Source organism: Nymphalis io, chromosome Z, assembly GCF_905147045.1.
Source record: "Nymphalis io chromosome Z, ilAglIoxx1.1, whole genome shotgun sequence".
In the NCBI taxonomy this organism is placed as follows: Eukaryota; Metazoa; Arthropoda; class Insecta; order Lepidoptera; family Nymphalidae; genus Nymphalis; species Nymphalis io.
Window position 1 is genome coordinate 15,760,609 of NC_065918.1, and position 15,441 is coordinate 15,776,049.

At 35.0% G+C, this 15,441-nt stretch overlaps 1 protein-coding gene and 1 pseudogene across 4 annotated transcripts in view; both read right to left on the reverse strand.

Moving 5' to 3' along the window:
* Positions 1-15,441, reverse strand: part of LOC126780516 (uncharacterized) — a 174,817-nt gene that overhangs the window by 129,889 nt on the left and 29,487 nt on the right. The window lies entirely within an intron of this gene.
* On the reverse strand, positions 6,152-14,213 carry LOC126780689 (uncharacterized; annotated as a pseudogene).

Consider the following 15,441-nt stretch of genomic DNA (forward strand, 5'->3'; position numbering starts at 1 on the left):
ACGACGGCCAGTACAGACGGGAAAAACGTTCTGCACTAGCCGCCTTCGCCTTGCCAGCCCGCAAGATGCCTCTTCACGCCTCGTTTGAAGGAACCCGGGTTGTAAGAGGAGGGAAACACGTGAGCTGGTAAGGAATTCCATTTTTTGGAAGTGCTACAAAGAAAGGAGTTGCCAAATTTCTTTGTTCGCGATGGAATTGATGTCACAGTTAGGCGGTGACATCGAGAACCAGCTCGCGTGGACTTAAGAAGGAAGGGGGAAGCAGGAATTAGAGAGAATAATTCCTCAGAGCACTCGCCGTGATACAGTCGATAGAAAGCGCTCAGTGCTGCTATCTCACGACGCAATTGTAAAGGTTCAAGGCTGTTTGTGACCTTTACGTCGCCAATAATGCGTACGGCACGTCGCTGCAACCGGTCCAAGGCCTCAAGTAGGTACTTAGCGGAGCCATCCCAAAGGTGCGAGCAATATTCCACGCAAGACCGTACCTGTGTTTTGTACAGCAGGCACAGTTGTTGTGGCGTGAAAAAGCGCCGCACCTTGTTCAGAACTCCGAGTTTCCGTGAAGCTGTTTTTATAACAGCCTCGATGTAATCCCTTGGACTAAGGTCGCAGCGAACGTCAATCCCCAGCATGGCGATTTTGCTTTGCATCACCAGCGGAGTACCACAGAGGGAGGGAAGAGGGGAAAGTGTTGACTTTTTCGCCGTGAGAGCGCATACCTGTGTTTTCTTGGCATTAAACTCAACAAGATTATCAGAGCCCCATTTGGAGATGAGCTCTAACGTCCTATCGAGTTCAATGACAAGATTCTCCCGCCTCTCCTCAGTTTCCGCCCGCCCAGCCACTGCGCGTCCGTGGTATCCACCATGCACTGTACTATCATCTGCATAGCAATGTATGTTCCCAAGGGAGAGCATATCATTGATATGCAAAAGAAAGAGTGTGGGAGATAGCACAGATCCCTGGGGGACCCCAGCATTCACTACATAGAATTGTGAAGCGCAACCATCTACTAAAACACGAAGGCTACGCTTGTGTAGGAAGCTGGCAATCCAGGTGCATAGCTGAGCAGGCAGACCATAAGCCGGTAGCTTGGAGAGAAGACTTCTGTGCCAGACCCTGTCGAAAGCCTTGGAGATATCGAGGCTGACAGCCAACGATTCTCCATGCTTGTCGATAGCTTCACCCCAGAGGTGTGTTACGTACGCTAGAAGATCACCTGTGGACCGTTTTGGTCGAAACCCGTACTGACGATCATTAATTAGACAGTGATCTTCTAGGTAATGGATCAGTTGGTTGTTTAAAATCCTTTCCATCACCTTACAAAGTACTGAGGTGATAGCTATTGGCCGATAATTTTCCGGGTCAGACCGATCCCCTTTTTTGGGAACCGCTTGCACATTAGCTCTTCTCCAAGCCTCCGGCACACTTCCCGAAGATAGAGAAAGTTGGAACAGGCGCATTAACACAGGAGACAGCTCCGCTGCGCACTTCTTCAGCACTATGGCTGGTATTCCATCGGGACCGCTAGCTTTCCGTACATCAAGTGATTGCAGCTCCGCACGCACATCACGTTGCCTGATTTTAATGTCAGGCATCGTATGGCCACATGCAGGTATTGTAGGTGGCAGTGTACTACAATCATCGATGACGGAATTGTCGGCAAAGAGTTTAGCCAGGAGATCAGCTTGCTCTTGCGGACTGTGAGCTAGCGATCCGTCCGTATTTCTGAGCGGTGGCAGCGAAGGTTGGCAGAAATTGTTTAGCACAGACTTGGTCAGACGCCAGAAGCTACGGGAGCCCCTAGGATGCGAAACAAGGTCATGACCAATCTGTACAATGCGCTGTGTATCCGCTCTCGTGTATGCCTTTCTTCAGGACTTGGACTTGGATGGTCACGAGTACGATATAACAGTTAGTTTTTGTAATTTTCAAATCAAAGCGAACATTTATTAATAATTAAGAAACCAAATACAACCCACGGCGCTGACGTACAAGTCTGTGGGAAAATTTTAATTTAACAAAAAAAATATTATATATTTTACTATAAATACATAAATTACTACATAACAAATTGACTTATATTCATTTAACAATAGGAAAACGGATAATCTGGCGGTTCTATGTTACCTTAGGTTGTTACAATATTCAATGATTATATTCTTAGGGGCATGTTCCCAAACGCAATGAAACGTAAAAATATGAAACATTGATCAAGAAGCTGCTTCATGAAAATTAATTGTTTTTTTTTTTGTCGAGTTATTTTAAGCACCGACTTACCAAACTCCACAAAGTTTTGTAGAGCTTACATTCACAGTCCTATGAAATGACAATGTGACAAGATAGCGTAGTCTTCGCGTTCTTTCCGAGGCACAAGAGTGTACATTGCCAACGTGTTAACTTTAGCTTCTATTGGTAGAAAAACACAATGACTTTTACTGTTCGAACCCGGAATCAAAAAAATAAAAGTTATTATTAAAAACACATTAATGCAATGCCTGGAAACACTACTAGAGAAACTACTAAATCAGTTTACATAAAACTTATACTAGAGGATACGGCGAATTTCGGAGAAGATTTTAGTATATAATATTATTATGTAATTATATTATTGTATGTCATAAGAAAATAACAATGACGAGCACATTTTCGTATTACTGTTGATAGCGTCGTTGAGTTGAACATATTCAAAATATTATCACAATTTCGTTGTAGCACTTTATATGGCCGGCTCTCACGTAAAGACGAGTAGTTTACAATGCAATTTTCATGTCTAAGACTAATAAAGGATATCATATGGACGTGTGAAACACGAACGCTTATTAAACGTTAGATATAAAAAAAAATTAAGTAAATGTTTTAAGCATTTTAGAAAAGGTTATAATATATATAATGCTTCAAGGTCAAAGGCACGTTTGTAAGCGTAACGTTTCAAAATGAAACGCTTCTGTTGCAATAACGTTTCACATCTGATATGTGTACTGAGTAGTACACTAATTATAATAGATTCCTTATAAATCCGTTTTTTTTTATTGTAAATCGACTTTCTTTTGATTTTTAATACGTTCTTTCTGTTTCTATGTTATAATATGGTTATATATCTGAGGAACTACAGTGTTGATTTTGATTCTATTTTTTTCAATAGACAGATTGATTTACGTAAGAATTATATAACAATTTATGAATACTTTTATTTCTTTTTGCAAATTAGCTAACATTATGAACATGTCAGCTAAGAACTTACTTGATATATTTGAATGAAAATACTGTGTTTGGGTTTTGATTATCTCAAATAGTTGTAAAAAAAATCCACAACATATTTGACCTTACTTATAGACGTTATTTTGCGGGTGCTTCGTTAAACAGTGATTTATTTATTTCTGCCATCATTGACATTAATAAGATGAAGATACTGTATTCTTTAACTAATAACTCTTCATAATATATTAGGAATCATTTTATATATTCGGTTAATATATATATATATATATATATATATATATATATGCTATAATATATTAGACTATCCTATAATATCCTGGATAATATAAATTATTATTTTCAACGGAATATAGTTGATATAGCTACGAGTAGGTCGTAAATGTAACCTACCTTGATTGCCATCCTAGCATATATATTAAAAAATATATAGCCAAAATAAAAACCCGTTTCTATGAAAGCCAAAGGCCTCTCCTCCCAGGGAGAACGCTTTTTCTCCATTGCGTGTTAATGGATCTACGACTGGCAGAATTTTTGCCGACACATACAACCTGTATTCCCCCAAATAATCCTTAATTCCCTCAATGTTTTTTTCACCTTGCTCTTGAGGGACTTATAAACACAAATTAAGCACAGGGAGAGCCTATTTTTCAGTGTGTAATAAAAATGTAAATTAAAAAAGGTTTCGATATTATCATTTTACGTTGACAAAAGATAATATTGTAGTTTCAACTAAGAATTAAACAACTGTTATAAGCGTTTCAAAGCGCGTTTGCAAGCCGCTTCCTAGGATCCTATATTTTTTTTTAATTTAATGCCCATGCAGCTAGCGAGAATCAACTCACCTGATTAAGTTATAATCGTTGCCCATAGATATTTAAAATATGATGATTAAAAATGCACTCTACATACTGTACAGGAATGGATTTTTTTAAAGTCATCGTTAAAATCGATCATGTCAAGGCTCGCGGTGATATGTTAATATACATATTTAATTGCTAAGTTTTTTTATTGAGTTATAATTTGGGTCATTAAAGCGGGTGTGATAGCTAGTAAATTATAGTTTTAATTAAAAAGTAAACAAAAACATAAAATTATATGACATTGCTGAACTGAAATCATGACTTGCTTACTTGAACTTTAAGCTTTTTTTTAACTATTGACCAAAATAAAAAACTTTAAAATATTATGGCGCGTATTTTAATATTTTTACATATAAAAAAAGTTAAGAAATAATAATATTTGTACGATCATTATTTGTAAGGTATATTAAGTAATCTAATTTATAATAAGAACGTCACAGAGCCATGTAATGCAAAAACAAAACTCAAAAAGGCACGGATGTGAAACACAGCGAGAGGAAGAAATTTAAAACTCAAAAAGAAGGAATTAAATATATTGATAGGTGGTTACAGCTATATTCGCTTCGTTTATTTACAATTCCAGTATACACTCCTATGTTTCAAATATGCTGAGTCAAATATCAAAATAAAATATGGTAATTTTTGAAATATTAACTTCGTTTATAACATTATTGAACACTATAGTAACAGATTGATAGCGACAAATAAAGTGCTTGAAATACATTTTACGGCGGAAATATGCCAAATGTTTTGTATAAATGTATTCTTTTTTTGGTTTAAAGCTTAAACTTATAAGTCAAAGCATTATAAGTCAAATACATTTTTTTTAAGAACATTGAATTATTTTAAAAAGATAAATCGTTGTAGATAACATTATTAATATTATTATTTTTTTATTATTATAATAGTTCTTAATCAGAGAAAAGAGTCGATTTCTAAAATTACCGTCTTAAATTTTAATAATTAATTTGTGCAATTTATAGGTTATTAAAAGTTCATCGAACTTTTTAAAAGAAGAACGAATGAAGAACGAATTCTAAGTTTGAAATGAACAACAAAATCCAATTACAAAATTACATATTAGTATTAGTAAGTATTTAAATAATGAGCCACTCTTTATAGCAAGCGTATTCGTTGAGCGCTAAAACAAATATTTTGCTTAGACAATGTTTAATATGTTTAGGGGATAAGAAGGCGAGGCGCATTGTGCGCCATGATTGAATAATAGTCAACAACGCTAGGGTTGACATTGTTAGATTAATATTTAAATTAATGGTGTTCTTATTTTTAAAAAAGGTTTGAATTTCATAATACATACATTTATAAATTCAGGATTACATATATGTCCGATATGTAATGCCAAGATGGCACAGTGGTTATAACGTGTGAATCTTAACCGATGATCGTATGTTCAAACCCGGGTAAGCACCACTAAATTTTTATGTGCTTAATTACTAACCCGCATTGGAGCAGCATGGTGAAATAAGCCCCAAACCTTCTCCTAGAAAAGGAGAGGAGGAATTAGCCCGGCTGTGGTACATTTGTGAATGTTAATATATATATAATATATTAACAAAACAACTTATTATTTATCCTGTTATAATTAATATAAATAAATGGTGACAACCCTATTTATAGGGTATAGCTATCGTAAAGTGTTTCATAATAACCAAACGAATTGAATTATTACACAAATAGCATCGAAGCAAACATAAAATTATGTACGACCGCTTAAAACCATCAACGCACTGTTTTGATGTTATGAAAACAAACACGTTGCCAGTGTAAAAATATTTTAATAGCAACGGCTTTTTCATACAATATAATATAAATGAGTGTTTAAGTTAAAATGCACTAATAATTATTACCTTTGATATAATAAATAAATTATTGTTTTTTTTATAGAATAGGTAGATGGACAAGCATATGGCCACCTGATGATAAGTGGTCACCAACGCCCATAGATATTGGCACCATAAGAAATGTTAACCTACCACCTAAAATGTAATCACAAGTATGTAATTTCTCTCAATTGACAAATTATCTTTAAATATTATATGGAATTGTTAAAAGCTGATGATATATATATATATATATATTATCATCATCATCTGAGGCGTTAGGTCCAGTAAATCTCTCCAGTCCAATCTATTTGTAGCTTTCGTTCTCCAACTTGTCACCCCTAAAATCTTGGTGTCCTGTTCGACGCCGTCTAACCATCTGAGCTTGGGCCTGCCTCTACTTCTGCGACCCTCCGGCCTGCCTTTCAAGAGGCGTTTGGGTACTCTGGCCTCGTTCATTTGTAGTACGTGCCCTGCCCATCGTAGGCATCCGATCTTTATGGTCCTAATGATGTTAGGTTCATCGTACATTTGGTATAGCTCGTGGTTATAATGCGTACGCCATCTGTCATTTTCGACCACAGGTCCGAAGATGCGCCTTAGTATTTTGCGCTCAAATACCAACAAGGAATTTTCGTCTTTTTTACTCAACTTACCTGTTGGGTATTACCCAACATTCAGAATCGTATGTGAGTAGTCTTAGTAAGGTTTTGTACAGCAGAAGTTTTATGCTTCTTGAGAGAATTTTCGAGCGAAAGTATCTTAGCAGGCCGAAGTAGCACTTGATAGCTGCATTTATGCTCCTGCTTATATCCGAAGACATATCGTTCTTATCGGTTACTAAGGACCCAAGATATACGAATTCATTGACCTAGCGTCAAGGTGTTATTGCCAATGTTGATTCCTTGTGGTGGAGCTTGTTGGTCTCTTGACGCTTTCAGGTACTAAGTCTTGGCCATGTTAACTTGAAGACCGGCCTTCATTGCTGATTTTACAAGAGCAAGGTACGCACTCTCCACTGCAGGCAGGGATCTTCCTATCACGTCGAGAATTGAGAATTCCAGAATTTGGACGGATTTGTGGTAGATATTGCCTTTGGTCTCGATCTTTGAGTCGCGGATACATTTGTCGAGTGCGATGTTAAACAGTAGACATGAGAGTGCATCTCCTTGTCTTTAGCCATCGGTGGTTCTGAAGGGTTCTGATAGCTCTGTTTGAACCCTAACAACGTTCTGGGAATTCTTAGAGTCAGTCATCTCCGTCAGGCGCACAAGCTTCGTTGGGATGCCAATCTCTATCATAACCTGGTATAGGAAATTCCTGTGCACATTGTCATATGCAGCCGTGAAGTCAACGAAAAGATGAGGTAGGTGTTGACATTAATATACTTTATATATACAAATGCATTTTGTCCAATTCCTACAACTTATAATATGTAAGTACATATTACAAGTTGTAGGAGTTGGACAAAATGCCGTTATTTATTTGATATAATGTATAAGTATACATTATATCAAATAAATAACGGTCGATTAGATGGAGTTGAAGAATGCAATTTGTAAAATCAAAATTATTCAAAAGTCTGAATCAATTAAATAATAGTTTTACATAGAAAGTCAATCAGTTTGTATATTCTTTGTTTGATAATAATAATAATAATGTCCTCTCCGATTTTGGCCACGACGGCCATAATCAAGAGAGATTAGCCAACTGCGCAGGAGATATTATAGTTCACATGTGTGTGCGCAAACACAGGTGCACTATCTATTCCCTAACTCTCAAAATCCGATGGGACGGCAATCCGACATGACCGGAAAGAGTTCAGGGGCCGGACCAACGGCTTTACGTACTTTCCGAGGCACGGGTTTATACACTTCCAACTTCCAGACTCCGGGCTGCTAATTTTCTGACAGAAAAACCCAATCACTTTTTATTGAACTGACCTGGAAATTGAACCCAGGGCCTGTGGGTCTGCGGCCTTACATCAAACCACTAGACCAACGAGGCAGGCCATCATTCAATCTTTGTTAGAAAATAGATAATTATTTAAATAATATTAAATCATGATGTGATGTTAATAAATAATACAAACAAAGGAAGTTTTGAGATACGAACAATAAATATAAATATCTCAGATGTACCTAATATTAATTTTTTAAATATATATGTATAAAATATATATAAATATTTATTGTTTTATTTTATTTATTTATTGTTTGTTTTATAACCGTTTCAATTTACTAAGCTTGCCCAAATCAAACTTGTTAATAAATATTATTTATTTATTCAAGCGGCAATAATATTTTCGAATCAATTGTTGCAATCAATGTTAAATAACATTTTATGACACATTAGGCAACTTCAATTGGGCAACATTCGATAAAATTATTAAAAACATAAAATTATCTCTATTTATTTAAATAATTGCGAAAAATTCACGAAATGAAAATGAACAACATTACTTTAATAAGTAGTTTTATTAAAATATAAATTGTATTTGACGTATATGACGCATATATAAGCGACGCCATAGAACGACAACCATGGCATGTTGCCGATCTTGGACAGCCACTTTGCCGCAGGGGATAAAAGTATGTAAAACAGTAAAAGTATGTTTAATGAAAAAATATGAGTACGTACTGAGTTTTTAGTTGTTTCATATGATCCCATCTTGAACAGACGAAAGCTCTATATTGAATTTAGTCTCGGTATTAGTTCTGTAGTGTGTGGCAATAAGAAAGTTTCTTTCTTTATTTCTTGCAAAATGACAATTCCAAAGTCCTTGTATGAGACTACTTAAATATCTTTATATTTTTGACTATCAATGTTACTTAAAACTTATATTAAACAATTTGCCCAAGTCACCCTCGTATGTGAACCGTATTATATAATATAGTATATATATATATAGCCATTTATATTTATTTTATAACGCTATGTTTTTATTATATAATAACCATAAAATGAACTTAATTGTATCATATATTTTACAGTATTGTATTTGTTTTCTCTCAGAGAAGATAAATATGGATTGCCTAATTTTAAAAATAATATATTATTAAGAAATAATAATCACATATATCATTACTGTATATCATGAGGCATCTTGCGGGCCGGCAAGGCGGGGGCGGCTAGTTCAGAATATTCTTCCCGACTGTACTGGCCGTCGTCGCGTTTGGACTCCACTACCACTTACCATCAGGTGGAATGGAGTCAATTGCTGTCCCGGTTTATATAAAAAACCCATTGAGTGATTAGTGCATGACATCATCAAGGAAATTTATATGACTAGTATTTACTAGGAGCACAATGGGTAAGGAAGCTTCTGCCGAAAAAATACTTATTACTATTAGTACTTCGTATTACAGGATTCCGGTTTTGCTGCTTTAAAAGGCTTTTTGCCTTGGTACGTTTTTCAATCATCATATTATATATGTTTAACAAGATTATCTCTACTGTAAAATAATCCGTATTATCCATAAATATTAAAGATACACATGAAATGCATTAGAACAAAAGACATAAATACTTAGTAGAGTATTATTACTTTATTAATATATTATTAGTAGAGTACTTTTATATCAAAGAATTTTGATATGAAATAAAACACAAGTATTTTAAATAAATACTCACTCTTTTCATAATGTTAGCAAAATATTAATTCACACACAAAAAATCTCATCCGTTGACCGACGTAACTGAACTAAGCTTTATCTGCTACGCTACTACGATTTTGTTAATGTTGCTACGGATTTGTTTGTCCACTGTCTTTCTAATCACAATATTTTGTTAGAACAGTAGAGCTGATAAATAATCAATTATTATTTTACGTACATTTATCCAATATCAATCAATTTCAATCAACAGCCAATCGTTGTCCACTGCTGAACATAGGCCTCTCCCAAGGTGCGCCAAAGCTCCCTGTCCTCCGCCTTCCGCATCCAGTTGGTGCCCGCCACCTTTTTAAGGTCGTCGGTCCACCTAGCTGGAGGGCGCCTTACGCTGCGCTTGCCGATTCGCGGTCTCCACTCTAGGACTCGTCTGCTCAGACGGCCATCGGTCCTAGGACATACGTGACCAGCCCACTGCCACTTCAGCCTGCTAATTTTGCAAGTTATGTCGGTGACTCCGGTTCTTTTCCGGATAATCTCATTTCTGATCTTATTCTTCAAAGATACTCCGAGCATAGCTCGCTCCATAGCACGCTGAGCGACTGTGAATTTGTGGACTAGTCCCGCAGTTAGTGTCCACGTTTCGGCACCGTATGTCATAGCAGGTAAGACGCATTGGTTGAAGACTTTCGTCTTCAAACATTGCGGTGACATTTATCCAATAGCTTTTACATAATTGGAGTCATTAAAACCTGTCATGTGGCAATCTTAACAGCCTTAAGTCCGCTAATTCTGGTGTCAATCTCACACCTGTTTTCGAGTCGTGATCTTCTGAATATTTACTTTCCCTATCGATTATCAGTCACTCTATAAAACGCGTGACCCATTGCTACTTCGTGATAATTCTGCGATTTATGACGGTTATGTTCTTCTACGAATTACACAATTACGATTGCCATTACGTAACAAAATATCAGTCTTTGTTCCTTCCATAGCACTCTGAGCGACCTTGAAATAGTACAATAACGAATTGATTAAATCAACTTTTAATTACTTATTTGACATTGAATTTACAATATCGTTTTATTCATTGACATAAAAAAGCTTTCCCCGAATTAATGTAACAAATAAATATAACAAAAATAACAAATTAAATGTTTACGTTACAAGTTTATATTGACAAAGCAATCCTTCAACAAAATTTTACTAGCTTTTCTTTTTTCGTTTGTTAACAAAATACCCTGACAAAATCTTCAATGGGATGGGATTATTTTTAACCGAAACAAATTTAAAAACGATGGACACACTGTCAATCTTTATGGATTGCGGATTAAGTATCGAAGATTAGTTGTGCATCTGTACCACGTATACAAACAATTTTGTACAACGTTGTTATCTCTATCTATCGTTGTTACGTTGTGATTGATACAAGCTTTAATCTTTAGCGATAGATCTTTTATATCGACGGTAGCAATTATATTTTTACTCCATTAGAATTACGTATACGACATACATGGAATATAAGTGTACCTGTAAGAAGTTATACAAGCTTGTCTGCACGGCTACTTACTGGTGGTAGGGCTTTGTGCAAGCTCGGCTGAGTAGGTACCACCCACTCATCAGATATTCTACCGCAAAACAGCAGTACTCAGTATTGTTGTGTTCAGGTTTGAAGGATGTGTGATCCAGTGTAATTACAGGTACAAGGGATATAACATCTTAGTTCCCAAGGTTGGTATCGCATTGGCTATGTAAGCGGTGGTTAACATTTCTTACAATACCAATGGCAATGGGCGTTGGTGTCCACTTACCATCAGGTGGCCCTTATGCTCGTCGGCCTACCTATTCTATAAAAAAAAATGAAGTGAGATCATACAGAATAGAATCTCACTACAGAAGTCAATATATTCTAAATATATACATCTAGACAAATGAACAATTAAATCTGTCATTAGTCCGAATTTATGAGCTTATGAGCGGAAGTGTAAGGTAACCGATAAGCAATAACTTTCATGTCCCTTACAGACAGACCTACAGGCTCCGTAACTGCGTCGATTTTAATATTAGACAAAAAAAGTTAAGGAACACTTGTACGTATTGCTGTTTGGTAGTAGAATATCTGAAGAATGTGTGGTACCTACCCAAAAGCTTACACAGCCTTACCACCAAGAAAAAAATCTTATCAGGTACTTTCATTTCAAAATCTAAACTATTCGAAATATATAAAAATCTCTTCTTGTAGTTAAGATTTTACTGTTCGCAAATAGTTCAAATATCATAAACGATAAACAATTCAGGCATTTATCACGATTTAAACGGTCGTTCGTCTGAACTATATTTACGTCAAGTAACAATTATAGAAATGATACAGAAAATAAGTGGTAATTCTGCAATTAAAGCATTGACGAGTAAGGTCTTATTTAGATAGGGTTGCCAAAAGCCACGTATAAATCTTAAATAGTATAAACACGATACAAATTTATTAAGTGTTTAAATTTGGATGACTTTCGTTGACTTGTTAGCTTAGTGGCTATTGTATTTCGCCCCAGATCTTGAGATGAAGCATGAAACCATGTATTACTTACTGGCACTTTACTGGTGGTAGTTCTAAATTCCTTCCGTAACGTCAAAGTTGACGCGTTAAAATATTATATGAATAAATAATATATAATAAATAATATATTATATGAATAAATAATACATAATAGTGTATGAATAGCAATTCATATACCGTTAGATAATTATATTAGTTAACTATAGTCTTATTTAATGTCTCTTACTACAATTTTCTTTGCATTTTTCTTCATTGTGAGTTTCGAGATTGCTCTTACAAAAGTTCAGATATCAATAGAATTGAAGACTGGTGGTGATAAAAGACGCTTTGTAGATAACCGATACGATATTAATGTTTCGGCATATCTGCGTTTGTCTTCAAAGTAAACTCCATCTCCTCTCCTCTCCTCTCCTCTCTTCTTCTCTTCAGTAGATATTAGAAACTTCACGTAGCGTAACTTAAATTTATTCTGTAAATTGAATAAAGAATAGTCTTCGATTTTCCATGTGAATATACCGATTGACAAATCTTTGGCATCCTAATCACGTACGCCGCAATTAAAGTTAAATCATTAAAAAAATATCAAGAACGTAACGTAAGGTAGAAATTCTGAACCGATTTAAATGACGGTATCAATGTACAATTTTGCTCTGTAATATCGTGCATACAGAGTTCAATAGACAAAGACTTGAAGGAAATCAATTTAAAATATCACTTAAAGTGTATGTATGCTTTCTAACCAGGAATCGATGCTATACCTCGTTTATATTTGATTGTCATTCACTGTTATTTTCTACAGTAACATAAATACTTAATGAGTTGATGATAGACTAGTGATTTGAATCGTGAAAACGTGACAGACACAGAGTTAATTCCGTATATATGTACCCGTAGTATGTATAGTTATAGAATAATATTGTAAATTATAACTATTTTCTACCCCCGTTCATGTTCGGATTTATCCATGTGGACTTCCTAAATTTTTCAAGTCACGGAATCTCCCTTAAGTTGGTATTAAATAAATTATTTGTTTATTTAAATTAGGTACATCTCGGTATTGTAAGTAATATAGACCAACCCTTACATCGCCAAAGCGCCACCAAATTTGGGAACTAAGGTGTTTCAGCATCACCCCTTTGAATCGCAAGTCCGATCCTTTGGCCGAAAAATGAGCCAGCCCTAGTAAGAGTCAATAAGAAGGTTTTATATTTTTATGAAAAGTTTTTGCATTATTACTACAAGGATATTCGGGTTAAAGAAACTTTTTTTTCTCATTAAGAATCATATTCGCTGACATGAGAACATAAAATACAATAATTGCCTAGCGGCGTAGCAGAGTAACACGTATAAAGGATGTTATTAAAAATGAAATAAAAATACAGTTTCGAAGAGGGTATCTGTGAAAACCTTGCATTATTGTCGATAGACTGGTCTTATAGAAAATACACGGATTATGTACAGGATATTGGATTTTATTATATAAGATATTTATAAGTAATATATATATTATAATTACTATCAAATAAAAAAAAATATCTAAAAAAATACTCGAATGCTTAAACAATATAACGTAGATGTTAAATAAACGGTCTTGTAGTGCTTCAAATCATTCAACAAGAGACAAAATGCTATGACTATGATTTTTTTGACTCATTCACTTCTATGATCTATGACGCCTAACCTAACTAAAAAGGTATGCTAACAATTTCCTTTGAACAACAAGATTAAAACAAAAATTTAAAAGAAGTTATATATAATTATGTATTCAAGTTTAAGACTAAAATTTCAAGTATTGTCACAAATAAAGTGTTTAATTCTCTCGCTAACTATCATCTAGTTAATTGCTATTTGAACCGCGCTTATATTTATTATTCGTAACAGCCTGTGAATGTCTCACTACTGGGCTAAAGGCCTCCTCTCCCTTTTTTTTTGAGGAGAAGATTTGGAGCTTATTCCACCACACCGCTCCAGTGCGGGTCGGTGGAATACACTTGTGGCAGAATTTCAGTGAAATAAACACATGGAAGTTTCCTCACGATGTTTTCCTTCGCCGTAAAGCACGAGATGAAAATCACAAATTAAACACATAAAAATTCATTGGAGCTCGCCCGGGTTTGAACCCACGTTCATTGGTTAAGATTCACGCGTTCTTACCACTGGTCCATCTCATATATTTATTAGCATCGTGCCAAATATGAAGTGAATCATATATTTCTCAGTATATACTATTGATAAAAGATCACCACACAATACAACAACATACAGCTGTGAAATTTAATACATTGACAACATAATTAGCAACATAGTCAAAATATATAATATTTACTACCTTATTAGTAGGAAGGTGGACGAGCATATGGGCCACCGATGGTAAGTGGTCACCAACGCCCATAGACATTGGCATTGTAAGAAATGTTTACCATAGCTTACATCACCAATGCACCCCCAACCATGGGAACTAAGATGTTATGTCCCTTGTGCCTGTAATTACACTGGCTCACTCACCCCTCAAACCGGAACACAACCGGAACAATGAGTAGGTGTCCCAGACGAGCTTGCACAAATTTCTACCACCAGTAAGTACAGTTTATATAATTTGTTTTTTTTTTTACAAGTTTAGTTCTAATATATTAAATTATTGTTTGAATCAATTATTGAATATTCTTCTTGTTTTATAATTTATCTACAATGTGACGTGTTGATGCCACCATTTTTTTCTTTCTTTCTTTTTTGGCAGCAAAGCTAGTAAGATTACCCATAATACTGAGTTTTCATGTACATAATTTGAGCTTATAAACTTCGCCTAAAAAGCCAACAGTGAAACTCAATCATTTGTCACTACACCGTCATTCGTAATATTTTTAGAATTACGTATGATTAACTTATTATTTTATCTTATTTGAAGCAAAACGAATAAGTTTGACTACGTTTTGGCTAATACCAGCGTAAACTTAGCAAAACTATGTATCGAGCCTTTTCGCAATAATAATATATTTTTAAAAAATTGAACATTTATAACATTAAAAAAAAAATGTATTTCTCAATAAATGTGACTTCAAACTTTGTGATAGATTGGTGTTGATAGTGACGTTGACAGTGAACTTGAAATTTCATCAACCCACCCATAAAAGATTCCAATCAATTTTTTGTACAACTATTTGTAAACGAAAAATGAATTCACGTTGGAGAGGACCTTTTGTCTGGCCTAGCCTAGCCTCTGCTATTCAGATATTCCACTGATAAACAGATATAAATTTTATTGTTCTATTCTGGTATGAAAAATGAGCGTATCAAACATGAGAGAGACATAACATCTCAGATCCTACAATATACTATAGTGAGATCAGGCA